Source organism: Alligator mississippiensis, chromosome 1, assembly GCF_030867095.1.
Source record: "Alligator mississippiensis isolate rAllMis1 chromosome 1, rAllMis1, whole genome shotgun sequence".
In the NCBI taxonomy this organism is placed as follows: Eukaryota; Metazoa; Chordata; order Crocodylia; family Alligatoridae; genus Alligator; species Alligator mississippiensis.
Genome location: NC_081824.1, coordinates 199,715,684 through 199,729,555, shown reverse-complemented (window position 1 = coordinate 199,729,555; position 13,872 = coordinate 199,715,684). Strand labels below are relative to the sequence as shown.

The window sequence follows — 13,872 nt, the reverse complement described above, 5'->3', positions numbered from 1 at the left end:
TGATTCTTTCTGCTATTCACTTTATTTATTAATTTGAATGTACTGCCCTAGTAATTTGATTTGTTTGTTACCCTGTTAATGCACTCAGAGGCCTTTGCAACAGAAAGACAATAGTATTTTTTAATCATTATTTGTGTACGCATTTATTATGCATAATTTATAGGTGTATTGCAAATTCAATTTAAGAACCTAACATTTAACTTCTGACAAAAAAAACCCAATCTAATAATTCAGGATAAATACTCTGAGCTTTCAGGCAGGAGGTTCAGGTTTGTCTTCAGATTACAGGCTCTTGGTTGTCAAGAGGAAAAGGGCAAAATCTTGTCCCCACCTCAGGCCAGTTGCAAAATTCACATCGTGTCAAACAGTTTCTGAAAATCATCCAGCTCATACAACCACTAAAAGCAAATGCCTTATGCCATTCAGCAGAAACTGACAGAAGCCCTGTCCAAGGCCCCTCTCAGCTAAAAGGATGAGGGCTACAATGCAAGACACCAAGTTCTAGGCATTATTAAAGTTGAGAAAAAGAGGAGGTTGACACACAGTTCCATCATGGGCAAAAATAAAATTACCACCTCAACATGGACATGCTGTAAGGTTTGTTGAGTAATCTGGGCATACACCACATAGCCTCACATTTCTTGGGTTTGTTTTTTTGTTTTCCCTTCCTCCTAATTGTAATGATAAGGCCTTGTCAAAAGATTAAACATTGGAATTAAGTGCAACAAAGAAAAACATGGAATACACAGTTCTGACAGCTCATATATACTGCACAAAGGTAACAGAATCATAGAAAATAAAGGTTGGAAGACACACCAGAGGTCATCTAGTCCACCCCCCTGCTCAAAGCAGGACCATCCCCAACTACATCATCCCAGCCAAGGCTTTGTTTAGCCGGGTCTTAAAAACCTCCAAGGATGGATTCCACAACCTCTCTGAGTAACCTTTTCCAGTGTTTCAGGACCCTCCTAGTGAGAAAGTTTTTTATAATATCTAACCTAAACTTATCTTATTGCACCTTGGAGACTATTGCTCCTTATTCTGTCATTTATCACCTCTGAGTCTAACTCCGTCCTCTTTCGAATCCCCCTTCAGCTGAAGGCTGCTACTAAATTCCCTCTCAGTCTTCTCTTCTCTAGACTAAATAAGCCCAGTTCCCTCAGCCTCTCCTCATAACACGTGTGTCCCAGTCCCCTAACAATTTTCATTGCCCACTGAAAGAATACTGCAGTTCTTTCATCTAGGATCACTTGAAGAATGTTTGTAACTGGGGCATTACACATTACAGCCACTGACTGGGGAAGTCAACAGAATCACTGACCAAGGGCTTAATGGCCACTACACTTAGAGAAAAACTGGCAAGTCCAAAATTTAGGTTCTTATAAATATCAGCTTAAAAACTTGTGGAAACAACTTTGAATTAAAAAAAAACCCTACAAAAAATATTATTTTTATAAAAAGTCCCTTGTACTTGAGAACACACACTGAAACAGTTGCTAGGAGCTAGAAAATAAAACTGGTCTGAAACAGATCCAACTAGAGGTGCACGAATACCATATCTGTATCATATCAGCACCGATAAAAGGAAAATTGACATTATCGGCAATCAGCTCCTTTTGGCTGTGGTCGATAAAGTCTCCAATAGATGCCACGTGCATGTGCGCAGCTACAGCATGCACGCAGCCAGGAATGCAGCCAGGCAGCTTGGAGAGCAGCATCTGGCCTATAAGTCTGTTGGGGGGAAAGGGCACGTGGGAACAGATCAAGGCTCCCATGGTGACAGAGGGAGTGGGGCTGGGGCAGGCACTGCCCAGCTGGGGTGCGGCGGGGCATGGCGTGGGACAGAGCAGCAGGCAATTTATCTGGGGAGGCACAGGGGGGCTCCCGCCATTGCACACACCCCAGGGGAGGCATGGGGGCCACATGTCCCCTGAATCTCTGCACAGGACAAAGGCAGGCTGCCTGCTATGCACTCAGGTGCCGGGGCTGCACTGGCCTCTTCCCAGTGGAGGGACTGGGCTGGGGCTGCACTCGGGGTGGGTGGCAGTGGTACTGGGAGAGGGGGCTACAGCGAATTTTGGGGTGGCTGTAGCCCCCCTATAGCCCATCTTTCCAGCACCGCTGCTGCCTGCCCCAAGCACAGCCTCCCACCGGGAAGAGGCCAGTGCAGCCCCTGGCCCCAAGCCCACAGTGGGCAGCCCACCCTCATCCCGCACACAGATCCAGGGGGCACATGCCCCCATACCTCCCCCCAGGATGCGTGCAGTTGCAGAAGCCACTCCCCCCTTCCTCGCCCCCTATGCCCCCTGGACAAGCTGCCCATGGCTCCGTCCTACACCCCAGCCCATCGCGGCTGTGCAGCACCTGCTCCTGCCTCAGCCCCACTCCCCCCCTCTCTGATCCCCCTTCCCTCCCCCTCAACAGACTTATCGGCCTGACACTGCTCTCCAAGCTGCTGGGCTCCATATCAGCAATTGCATCCTTTCATAGATTTCATAGACATTAGGGCTGGAAGGGTCCTCAGAAGATCGTCGGGTCCAGCCCCCTGCCCCAAGGGCAGGAAGTCAGCAGGGGTAATAGGATCCCATATCGGCCAATATGGCAGTAATCGGCCATTGGTATTGGCCCAAAAATTCTTCATTGGTGCACCCCTAGATCCAACCTTATATTTTGGGGCCCTCATTGCAACTGATTAGTGTTTATTTCTCAACCATGTAACAGAAAACCAGAAGCCAAAGAAAAAAGAAATTATATTTTTAAGATTTAATCTGAGTAGAGTATTTAAAAAAAAAAAGGTAAAAAGGTTAATAAAAAGATGTAGAATAATCATTGTTACCAAATAAATTATCTCAATACTAAATAAATCATCCCATATAAAATGGGAATATTTTTTTCTGCATCCATTACTCTGCTATGACAACCATTTGTGAAAAATAGCTCTCCAAGCTACTGAAAAAGAACCTACATGTTCTGTAAGCAGGTAATCAGCCACATGTCAAGAGTCAGACTAGCCCTGCTGCTATTTTGGGTATCTAGTACCAAACTGGGATTTTTAAATTGATGCATTAGCATAGAGAGCAGATTAATCAAAACTGGGGAGTGCCAATTAACTTCTGCTAAGAGGTCGATATTACGTATTGGAACCACATGCCTCTTCAGAATACCTAGATCCTGAAATAAATGGGAATCTGCTGCATCTTACAGGGACACATTATTTCATAATTGCCAGTCATGCTGAAGATACAACACTACCTGAGCAGTTAAAAAATAGGGGCTTGTAAGAATGACTAATATTCTTCTTTCTAATACTGAGGTCATAAAATCTTCATACTTTGCTTTATCTTTAAAATCTAGAAGTCAAACACAGACTGTAACCTAGTCGTTTTTACACTTGGACACAGAAGTTGCCTGTGGGCAACCATAATGCAAGACATTTTCTAATTACACCACCATAAGCAAGTACATGTAACAATAACCATATTTCGTAATTGCTAACCCTAACCATTACAAAGCACTAGATAATCGCATGACTCCAGGAACAGCAGCTTTAAGAAAAGCAGCAAACAGGGGAAGACTCAGGATAAAACTGAAAGAGTTGACAGCACTGTATTTGTGCAGTATTGCTGCTGCGGCAATAATAGAATCTTCTTGTATCTGGATATTAAAAATCATCAATACAAGGCATGAAACACCATTTACTTCTGTAATATTACATACAAGAGAGAACACATGACTCATTCTTTCCAGAAAGTCATATGGGATGAATCAACACAATTCTATGTTTTACCTCTTCCGAGATTAATTATATTAGAACAATGCTAGCCAAAATCCTTCCTCCTACCTCCCCTTCTAAATTAATATTAATTTCAAAAGGAGGGGGAAAAACCAAACAAAACATTTTACTGACACTTAATGTGGTGACTAGAAGCTAGTCTATTCTACATGTTAGGCATCTAAGTGGCATTTAGACAGCTTCTAGACATCTAAATCTCTAAGTGTGATCCTAGTCCAGCATGCTAAAATAACCGAAAAAGTGTTAACATACCTAACTGCATAAAGTACCTTCACCTTAGCCTTAAAAAAATAAGTCACACAAGTGGCAAGGCAGAGGGGGCATGCCTACCTTTCACCTAACAGCTGAGTGTCGAGGGCACTCATTGAGGACATGGGAAACACACGCAGCGTATAGGACAAATTCATCCTGAGAGAAGTGCAAACTCACACTTCTCACCATCCAGGAAAACATCCTAGCTACCGCTTCCCAGGCTATGGTCTAGGCAGGATTGAAGAGATGTAAGTCATGGGACCAGAAGGGAAGCAAGCAAAAGAAATATACACACTGGAAATGAGGGAGCCTTGGATTCTGCTTCCTATGCTTTTGCACTTCAAACGAACACTGGATAATATGAAAAAACGACCATTGGGAGAACAGGACAGAACTGACTGGTTAGGGAACTTCCCTGGGAAGGGGAAGATACACGTTCAAAACCCACCAGGGCTGAGGAGGGGCTAGAACTTTGGTCTCCTACTTCTGGAATGAGTCTAATCGCTTGACTATAGGGAAAAAGGTCAGTTAGTTATCCTCTGTTTTTTCTCCTGTCGATCTGGATCCCAAGGTGATAGGAACACAAAATATGTACAGCCCTGAATAAGATGCTTGAAGGGCAGGAGTTTTTCCCAGGCCTCCACAATGCTTCCCATTATGCAACTCCTTGATCGGTGGTTATGTTCCTCTGGGGTCAGGTAAGGCTTCCCAGTTCCAGAATGGCACAGCTGTATACCTCCTCAAGTAAAAGAGGATCACTCTTTGGAAGCTAAGGGCATTTTTATATGTGCTGGGATACAGTGCCAGGCACTTTTAATTAGTGAGCTACACTAATTAAAAGGCCTGTGCATCACATGTATTAGCATCAGCACGCATTCCTGTGGTGAAAAAATGGCAGTTGGTCGCTTTGAAATAAAGCTCATCAAATGTGTATTATTTCAAAGCGCCCTGCCGCCATTTTTTCAGCACAGAGATGCGCAGTGACGCTGATATACATAACGTGGAAGGCTGCCAGAGTGCATCAATGTCCATGCTGCAGCAGACTCAATTAATCAGCACATCGGAGCAGGTTCCTTGCATGTATGTAAGAGCCCTAAATCCATATCTTTTGGGGAAGCAGCTTCATAATCTTAGATCTCTGGTAGGCTAAATAAGATTTAGGTCTAGAAATATGGAATAGCTGTGTGAATGACCACAGTACTGTATATTTTGATGCCTTCTAACGGTTATTATCAATATTAATACTAAGAATATTAACATTGATATTAAAACTAAAAGATGACCTTGGGTTTGTTGACAGATGCATTTTTGTACTTTAGTATCTACAATCATTAAGTATCCTATCACCAGGATCAATATGAATTCAGCCCTGGGATCTAGGGTGGAAGATTACCTTAAAACAGTCTTTCCTTTGCACTCCTATACATACACACAACTACTTAAATAAAAATATAAGCAGAAAATGCAAACGGCCATTATTTTACTGCAGAAAAACTACATTTTGCAACAGCAGAGAAACTTGCTTCCCTCTCGTATGTACAATAGTAGTATGAATTACAGTACTAACAAGGCTCACTGAATAGCCCCAAGTTCACAGATCAATTATGGTAGGAAGTATCCCTTAATTGTTCACTTTGAAACATAACTTTTAAAAAAGCCATTAAAGCCTTTAATAAGTGCTTACCACCTGCCTCCTAATTCATGGGCATTCTAGTGTTCATTTTGTGTCTTCTTATAAGAGACATAATTGCCAGTTTTACTGCAACCCATGTAGATAGAAAACCAGTATGTTGTGCACCATGTAACAGAGAACCCCTCCTGTTGTTACTGGTGAGGCCAGAGAGGGCAGGCACTTAAATGTAGCAGGGCAGGTGGGCTGACCCATGCCCTGATGAAGGCAGGCAGGGGCTAAGGAGTGAGCAGCTGCACCTGGCCAATGGGTGCAGCAATCAGGTGACCAGAAGGAGGTTGGGTTAGGGGATTTAAACCCAGCTTGGGACTACACAAAAGCAGAAGGGGGAAGAGAAGTTTAGAGTGTTTGTGCAACTGTACACTGCCAGAGGTAGGCAGGTTGACAACAGAAATTGGGGAGAAAGACTCCTAAGCAGTCAAGGCCTGTGGGCTGCTTATATCCAAGGAGGAAGACTTTATTTTGGTGGCTCATGCTTTTCTTTGGTTTTATTTTGACTTGTGAATGGAAGATTGTGGCTACAGGGGTGAAGGAGGCTGTGGACATGAGTGCCAAGGTGCCCCTTTGTTTTGCTACAAGGGCTATGAGACAACCCCCCAAGCCAAAGGGTTGACACTAGCACACTGAGGTGGAGCCCCTAAAGGGGGAAAATGGCCACTGAGGCCAGGCCTAAACCCAAAGGTTGAGGTCTTTAAATCAATGGACCAAGGTGAGTGTGGCTGGAGAAGAAAAGGGGCATAGACTTCAACAGCTGGAGCCCTGACAAGCCCACGGAAACCTGCAAAGACAACCCCATAAAGGAAGAATCTCTGCACTGGTGCAGGTGGTCAAAAGGACTCGGGTAGGGTGATTGGTCTGATTGAGCAGGCCAGGCTACCTGCAGAGCTGTGGCTGGTCCTCGGACTCCCCACCACTTCCCAATAACATCAAAGTCAGGAGCCACAGGGAGTCCAGGAAAAGGTAATAGCCAAGAGGTGCTGGCCCTACACACCAGCATACTGTAATAATGTAACAGGTACAATTCAATACCAACACTATGAAACAAAAAAAGAGGTCCTTTAAATAAATCTGGCAACAACCTTTGTTCATGTTTCTGAAATCATAATCAAGGATTGTATTTGCTCAGAGAAATGGCTATTTAGCTTGTTATCTTTAGGGTCTGAACTATACAAGATGTTTTGCTTGCAGCCTCATGGAAATAAACAATGTTTCATGTGGTGAACAGAAATCTGTGTTAGTTAATGAAAGGTGTTACTGGGCACTAGGGCTGTGTGAAATGGCTATGTTTCATTTTGGTTTTGGATTTGGCCGTTTCGGAGGACAGTGATTCGTTTCGGTGTTTCGGATCACTCTTCTGTTTCAGCTCGGCCAAATCTGTTTTGGAGTTTCAACACTGTTTCAGAGATTCGGATTGGCCGGGGAGAGGCAGGAACGGCCGGGCAGCTGCAGGTTCTTTCATGGCTCCTATGGCTGTGCCTGCCTCTCCCCGGGCGGGGGGAACTGAGGGAAAAGCCTCCATGTCTGGCCACCTGGCCCCATTCCCCACCCAGCCCCAGCACTTAAAAAAAACAACCAAAAAACAAGTCCTCCACTCAATGGCTGCAACAGCGGTGATTGGGGCCTCTGGGCGCTTGTGGCAGAGCCTCCCCATGCAGCGCAGGCCAGTGTGAGGCAGTGGGGATCACCACCCCCCACCTGGCACCCACACAGCAGCTGGCACATCGTGCGGGTGCAGCGCAGCTCGGCAGCATGCCATGTGCTGTCTGAGAGCTGGGGCAGCTCCAGGCAGTCAGCCGGAGCCTGGCACCACTCAACCCCAGCACCCCAGCTCTAAGACAGCAAGCAGCGCCCTGCCGAGCCACGCTGCACCCACGCCATGAGGCAGTTGCTGTGCTGGTACCAGGGAGGGGGCAATCCCTGCTGCCCTGCACTGCATGGGGGGGCTCTGCCATGAGCCCTCAGAGGCCATGAACACTGCTGTTGCAGCTGGTGAGTGCGGGGCTTTGGCTATTTTTTTTTTCAAAGCCCCGAACTCACTAGCTGCAGTAGTGGCAACTGGGGCCTCTGGGCGCTCATGGCAGAGCCTCCCCATGCAGCATGGGGCAGTGGGGACTGCCTGCCCCCCACCCCCGCTTGGCACCCATGTGGCAGCTGCCCTGTGACTCGGGTGCAGCACGGCTCAGCAGGGCACCACACGCTGTCTGGGAGCTGGGGCCAAGGCTCCCTCTAAGGTGCGTGGCTGCACACAACTAAAGGTCTGGATGCGCACCAGGATAGGAGCTGAAGGTAAGCTGAGGCGAGATGAGGCGGTGGCGGGGCCTGGCGCAGGCTCCGCTGGCTCTGGAGAACTGATCTGCTCCCCTGCATCGCCTCAGGGAGTGAGGAGGCATGTGGCATCAGAGCCGAGGAGTGGAGCACTTCCCTGGAGCCAGCAGAGCCTCACTCAGAGCAGACAGCGGCTCCTCCCTGAGGTGAGGCAAGGCAAGGCAAGGCAGGGACGGACGCTGGGGCAGGGGCTGACGCGGGCTCCACTGGCTCTGGGGAACTGCTCTATTCCCCAGCTCTAATGCCACGTGCCTCCTTGCTCCCCGAGGCAATGCGGGGGAACGGAGCAGTTCCCCAGAGCTGGTGGAGCCCACACCAGCCCCCAGCCCCAGCCTCCGGCTCCAGCCCCCACTGCCTGCCCCGGGTGAGGAGTGAGGAGCTTACCTTCAGTAAGTGTCCCATGCCACACCAAAAGGGGGAAGTGGGACCAAAGCGGCCCCAACGGCGAAGAGGGAACATTGGCTAGGGCCGCTAGGGCTGAGTGGTGCCAGGCTCCAGCTCACTGCTGGAGCCGCCCCAGCTCCCGGACAGCAAGCAGCACCCTGCCAAGCCACACTGCACCCGTGCAATGTGACAGCTGCTGTGCGGATGCCAGGTGAGGGGGGAGATTTCCGCTGTCCCCCCACTGCCCCACGCTGCGTGGGGGGGCTCTGCCACAAGCACCCAGAGGCCCCAATCACCGCTGCCGCACCCAGTGAGTGTAGGGCTTTTTTTGTTTGTTTGTTTTTTAAGTGCCGGGAAGGCTGGGGCTGAGCAGGGGATGGGGCCAGGAGAGCAGCCATGGGGGTTTCTCCCACGGCTCCTCCAGCTGTGCCAGCCTCTGTCCCAGCAGGGGGAGCCAAGGGAGAAGCCCCCATGGCTACCCTGCCCAGCCCAATCCCCCATCCAGCCCCAGCCTCCTGACACTTTAAAAGGAGGGCTGCAGGGCTGTGCTTCCAAAACATTTTGGATGGTTTCATTTAGTTTTGAAGATGTTTTGGCACCTTCCATTTCATTTTGGATTCAATGTTTCAGGCGCTGAAACAGGCCAAAACACCTCTGAAACGAAACTCTGCTAAAATTTTGCACAGCCCTACTCTGCACTTGCATAGTTGATCTCATTTCCAGCAGGCAGCAGCTTCACCAGCCCAGCATTATCCTTTTCTGGTTAGAGAGAGGCAGTTAGCCAAGTTTGCTTGAAATCAGATAGAAGACATGGTAAAAATGCACCATATAGACCAGGGGTGGGCAAAATCCTGCTCAGGCACACTCCATTTCCCAGCAGCCCCTGTGGTTCCAGCTCCTTTTGGCTGCCACCACCAGACACAGCCCTGCTGCTCAGGTACCCTGTCCCGTCTGCCCCACACCCATTGCTGAACTTGTGGCTCTCCGGAGAAGTCCCTGAGGACTGGAAGAGGGCCAGTGTTGCGGCCACCCACACAAAGGGCAGGAGGGAGGACCCAGGTAACTATAGGTCAATCAGCCTAACTTTCACCCCAGGGAAAATCCTAGAAAAGTTCATCAAGGAGTCTATCTGTGATAAGCTTACAGAAGGTAAGATTCTGAATGACAGCCAGCATGGCTTCTTCACATGCAGGTCTTGCCTTATCAACCTCATCTCCTTCTACGACTAGGTAACTCACCACCTGGACATGAGAGAGCAGGTTGACATTGCATACCTAGACTTCCAAAAGGCCTTTGATCTAGTATCCCACAATGTCCTTGCAATAAAATTGAAGGATTGTGGGCTTAAATCCAAGACAGTAAGTAGGTGAGAAACTGGCTGCAGGATAGGACCCAGAGAGCCATAGTGAACGGATCTGTCATCCTGGCAAGAAGTGGGCAGCGGTGTCCTGCAGGGGTCGGTGCTCGGTCCAGTACTTCTAAATAATCTTTATTAACAATTTGGGTGTGGTGGTGAAGAGCTCACTGGCCAAGTTTGCGGATGACACCAAGTTACAGGGGAGCGTGGTCACACTTGAAGATAGGCTACAGATACACGTGGACCTAGACAGGCTAGCAAGTTGGGCAGATGAGAACCTGATGAAGTTCAACATTGAGAAATGTAAAGTGCTCCACCTCAGGACGAGCAACTCCCAACATACCTATAGGCTTGGCAGCACCAAACTGACTAGCACCGCGAATGAAAAGGACCTGGGGGTAATAACAGACCACAGTATGAATACGAGCCGGCAGTGTGATGCTGTAGCCAGTAGGGCAAATAATACTCTGGCATGCATCAATCGATGCATCTCCAGCAAAGCCAAAGAGGTGATTCTTCCACTCTACTCAGCACTGGTGAGACTGCAGCTGGAGTACTGCGTCCAGTTCTGGGCACCACACTTTAACAAGGACATGGACAACATGCTTGAGAGAATCCAAAGAAGAGCCACCCGTACGATCAGTGTTGTAAAAGGCAAGTCATACGAGAAAAGGCTGAGGGATCTGGGACTCTTCAGCCTGAGGAAAAGAAGGCTGAGAGGGGACCTGGTAGCAGCTTAAAACTACACTAGGGGAGTGCACATCAAGGGCTCGGTGAGCAACTGTTCACCAGGGCACCCGAGGGGAAAACCAGGTGTAATGGCCACAAACTCCTTGGAGATCGATTCAGGCTCAACATTAGGAAAAACTTCTTCAGTCAGGGTGTGCAGACTGTGGAATAAGCTCCCTCCAGAGGTGGTGCAATCACCTATCCTGGAAATCTTCAAGAGAAAACTAGACAATCACCTCACTGGGGTCACCGCCAGAAATCTTTCCAGCTTGATGCAGGGGCCCGGGCCCAATTATCTTCCGAGGTCCATTCCAGCCTTACAATCTATGAATCTAAATCTGACCTGCAGCCCGGAGCAAGATTAGTAGGCAGGTGGGGCCAGAGAGACCCTGGGATCCTGGGGCAGTGACAGCGTGGGGTCAGGGCCGGGGCAGAGCTGCAATTCACTGCTCACAAGTCTCTGAGACATGTGCAGGTTCTGCAGGCAGGGCTATGCAAAGAGTGAATTGAGGCTCAGCCCCAGCCCCATGCTGTCACCGCCCCAAGATCCAGGCACCAGCCCCGCTCCTTGCCCTGCCACATGCCCTGCCCATGACTCCCAGCCAGTCTCCGTGGAGACCCTGGGATCACGGGGCTGTGACAGCATGAGGCTGGTGCAGCAGCCGAGCCCCAGTTCTACAACCCCAGCTTTCACGGACTCACAATTCCAGGGTCTCCATGAGACCTTCTAGGAGCCATGTAGGCAAAGGGGCTGTTGGGAAATGGAGTCTGGCCGTGGGCTGGATCTGCCATTTTGCCCACCTCTGGCACAGACTGACTGAAATCAGAGATGCTTAAGCTTTTGTGAACAAGAACTCACTTCATTTGATTCAGTTAGTCTGTACGGTACATTTCTACCCTGTCTTTTCTGGTTCAGGAAGAGGCCAAGGATCTGGATAAGTCTGAAGGCTGAATTACCCTCTCTGCAGCAGAGCACAGGAAAAGAGCTCATATTTTCAAATGTCCAAGCAGCAGGTAAATGAGGAATTGCACACCAAAAGCAATCCACCCTGGGTGGACTAGGAGACCATCTGGCAGATTTTGCAATAGTTTCTGATGACAAGCATCACGTGCCACTAAATACACCTCTACCCTGTAAATCACTTTGAAGGTGTAAGGCAAGATCCTCCTACATTGAATTCAGGGGAGTTGTGCTCATTTATACCCACTGAAGATTTGGTCCAAAGTACTAAGTATATTTGCCTCACTATTTTTTCCTAAGTTACGAGCATTTTCTTCTAAGTTAAATCAGTCACGTGATTTACACACAGTGGTCAATTAGACAGTTATAGCTGCAAATTGCTAGAACTACAAGTCCAAACAGATAAAACAAAACTGTTATTTTCCATTCCTTTGGTGCAATGGGTATGCAAAAGAAAACCAAGAAACCTGGGGACTATTCTTGGAAAGTTAACAGAGTAAACGGCCCCTTTAAATTTTCCCTTTGTTTTGGCATCTGGTAATGACTATTGTATCTTTTACTGGGTTCCACTGTAGCGGAACTAATACTGAAAATACTACACAAAGCCAAACAGAAAAAGATGACAATGTAACAAGTTTAACATAAGACAGACAGGCAGGCTGAACACCCAAGTGAAATATATTAGCTAGCTAACACGATAACTGTCTGGCTTTGGAAAGCTCCCAACAGCCTTTTATACTGGATGACCCCCACAAGTTTGAAAGTAATAACAGTTGCCACAAAAGAGAGGGGAAAAAACTACCAATTCATTCCCAGCCACCCAGATTAAAACCCTTTTGTTCAGGAGGAAACCGATGTAGGCGGTGCATTTCCTCGGGCACACAATCAGGAACATTCCACAATCCATCTTTTTAGGAGGCTGCGGGGGGAGGGGGTGGGCAGGAAGCAGGGTAGGGGGAAAGAAAAAAAAAGGAGTTCTGCATTACATCACAGGTGTGACAGCACCCAGACTTGTTGTGACACAGCATAGCAAAGCACATCGGTTTGGATAGCTAAGGACAGGACTATATAGAATGGCCACCTGCCATCTCATTCATCTCCTCCAACACATACTTTCCCTGCTGTAAGCAAAAGTTTTGTGATAGCTGACAAACTATTATAGAATCATCATCATGAGGTCTGCCTGCATCTGGAGAACTTCCACAACAAAAAATTAGAAGGTCTCCTCCCTCTCCCCTCATTCATTTTAAGTTAATAGAGTAAGGAATTGTATAGGAAGACTGGAATGTTTCTAGATATTATCGCTTCTGTTGAAAAGGGACCAAATCCTGCTCATTTTACTGTTGCAACCAGACCCATGGAAGTTCACTGGAATGCTCACACAAGTAAAGAGGGCAGGATGCATCCGTTTTCTTGCACCATTCATTCTATGCTTTCAGTCCCACCCAGGTCAAATTCCCACTCGGTACTCAAATTGGAGATAAGATTTTAACAAAATTTTTCTAGTCTCTTGTTGACAATGGCACCAAGTTTATTAGTCTTGGACATGAGGAATTCTGTTTTCAATAAGCCTGAAAAAGGAAAAAAAGGGAAATGGAACACCAGCAGTCCAACTTAGCCAGTCAAGTACAGTCAGGCCAGCTACATCTTCCTGGTCTCCACCAGACAAAGAATTATACCGTAACATAATCATGCAGCGTACAAGTGACACTAGAAGAGACTAAAGAAAGGCGTTCTATACTGTATATTACATTTTAAAAAAAAAAAGTGAAATCATTCTAAATTTAAATAAAAAGTTTAAAAACCATGACTTTAAAAGAACGCACACAAAAATAAACAGAAAACGTTTCATTCCTGAATCTGAAAACCTGTGGCTGATCTGAAGGGCTGCACTGTAGTCAGTCACTGTACAAACAATAATCCAAAGAGACCAGTTATTGGAATTAAAGGGAACTACATTTAAAAGCAAATCCTTCCCGAGTCATCCCTCCATTCCCACCAACACAGAATACCTGTCCAGCAGCAGAACTCATGTTATTCCACCATGCAAGCCTGGAGGTGGCAAAAAACAGGCAAAAGTGGATTAACGGGAGCCCTGTTTAGAAACTTATTGGCAAGTTTTCTTGGTGGGTTGAATTGGGGGAGGTCAGGACTGGAAGAAGTCGACAACTAAACTGATCTGTTTGCCAGCTTCCCCATATATGGTAAGGTTATGGCAGCAACAAGAGATTCTGTGCAGCCCCGAGTCTGGCTGATGGCTGCAAATTAGTCCCGTTGCTCCTCTTTGTTACAAAGGGAAGATGCCATTTCCTTACAGGCAGCAAATCTTCACTGTGAGCAGCAGCCCATGGACTTATGGAAAATTTAGCTGTTAATTCTAC

At 47.4% G+C, this 13,872-nt stretch overlaps 1 protein-coding gene across 6 annotated transcripts in view; it reads right to left on the bottom strand.

The window, feature by feature from the left end:
- Window positions 1-13,872, bottom strand: part of TTC7A (tetratricopeptide repeat domain 7A) — a 260,649-nt gene that overhangs the window by 183,969 nt on the left and 62,808 nt on the right. The window lies entirely within an intron of this gene.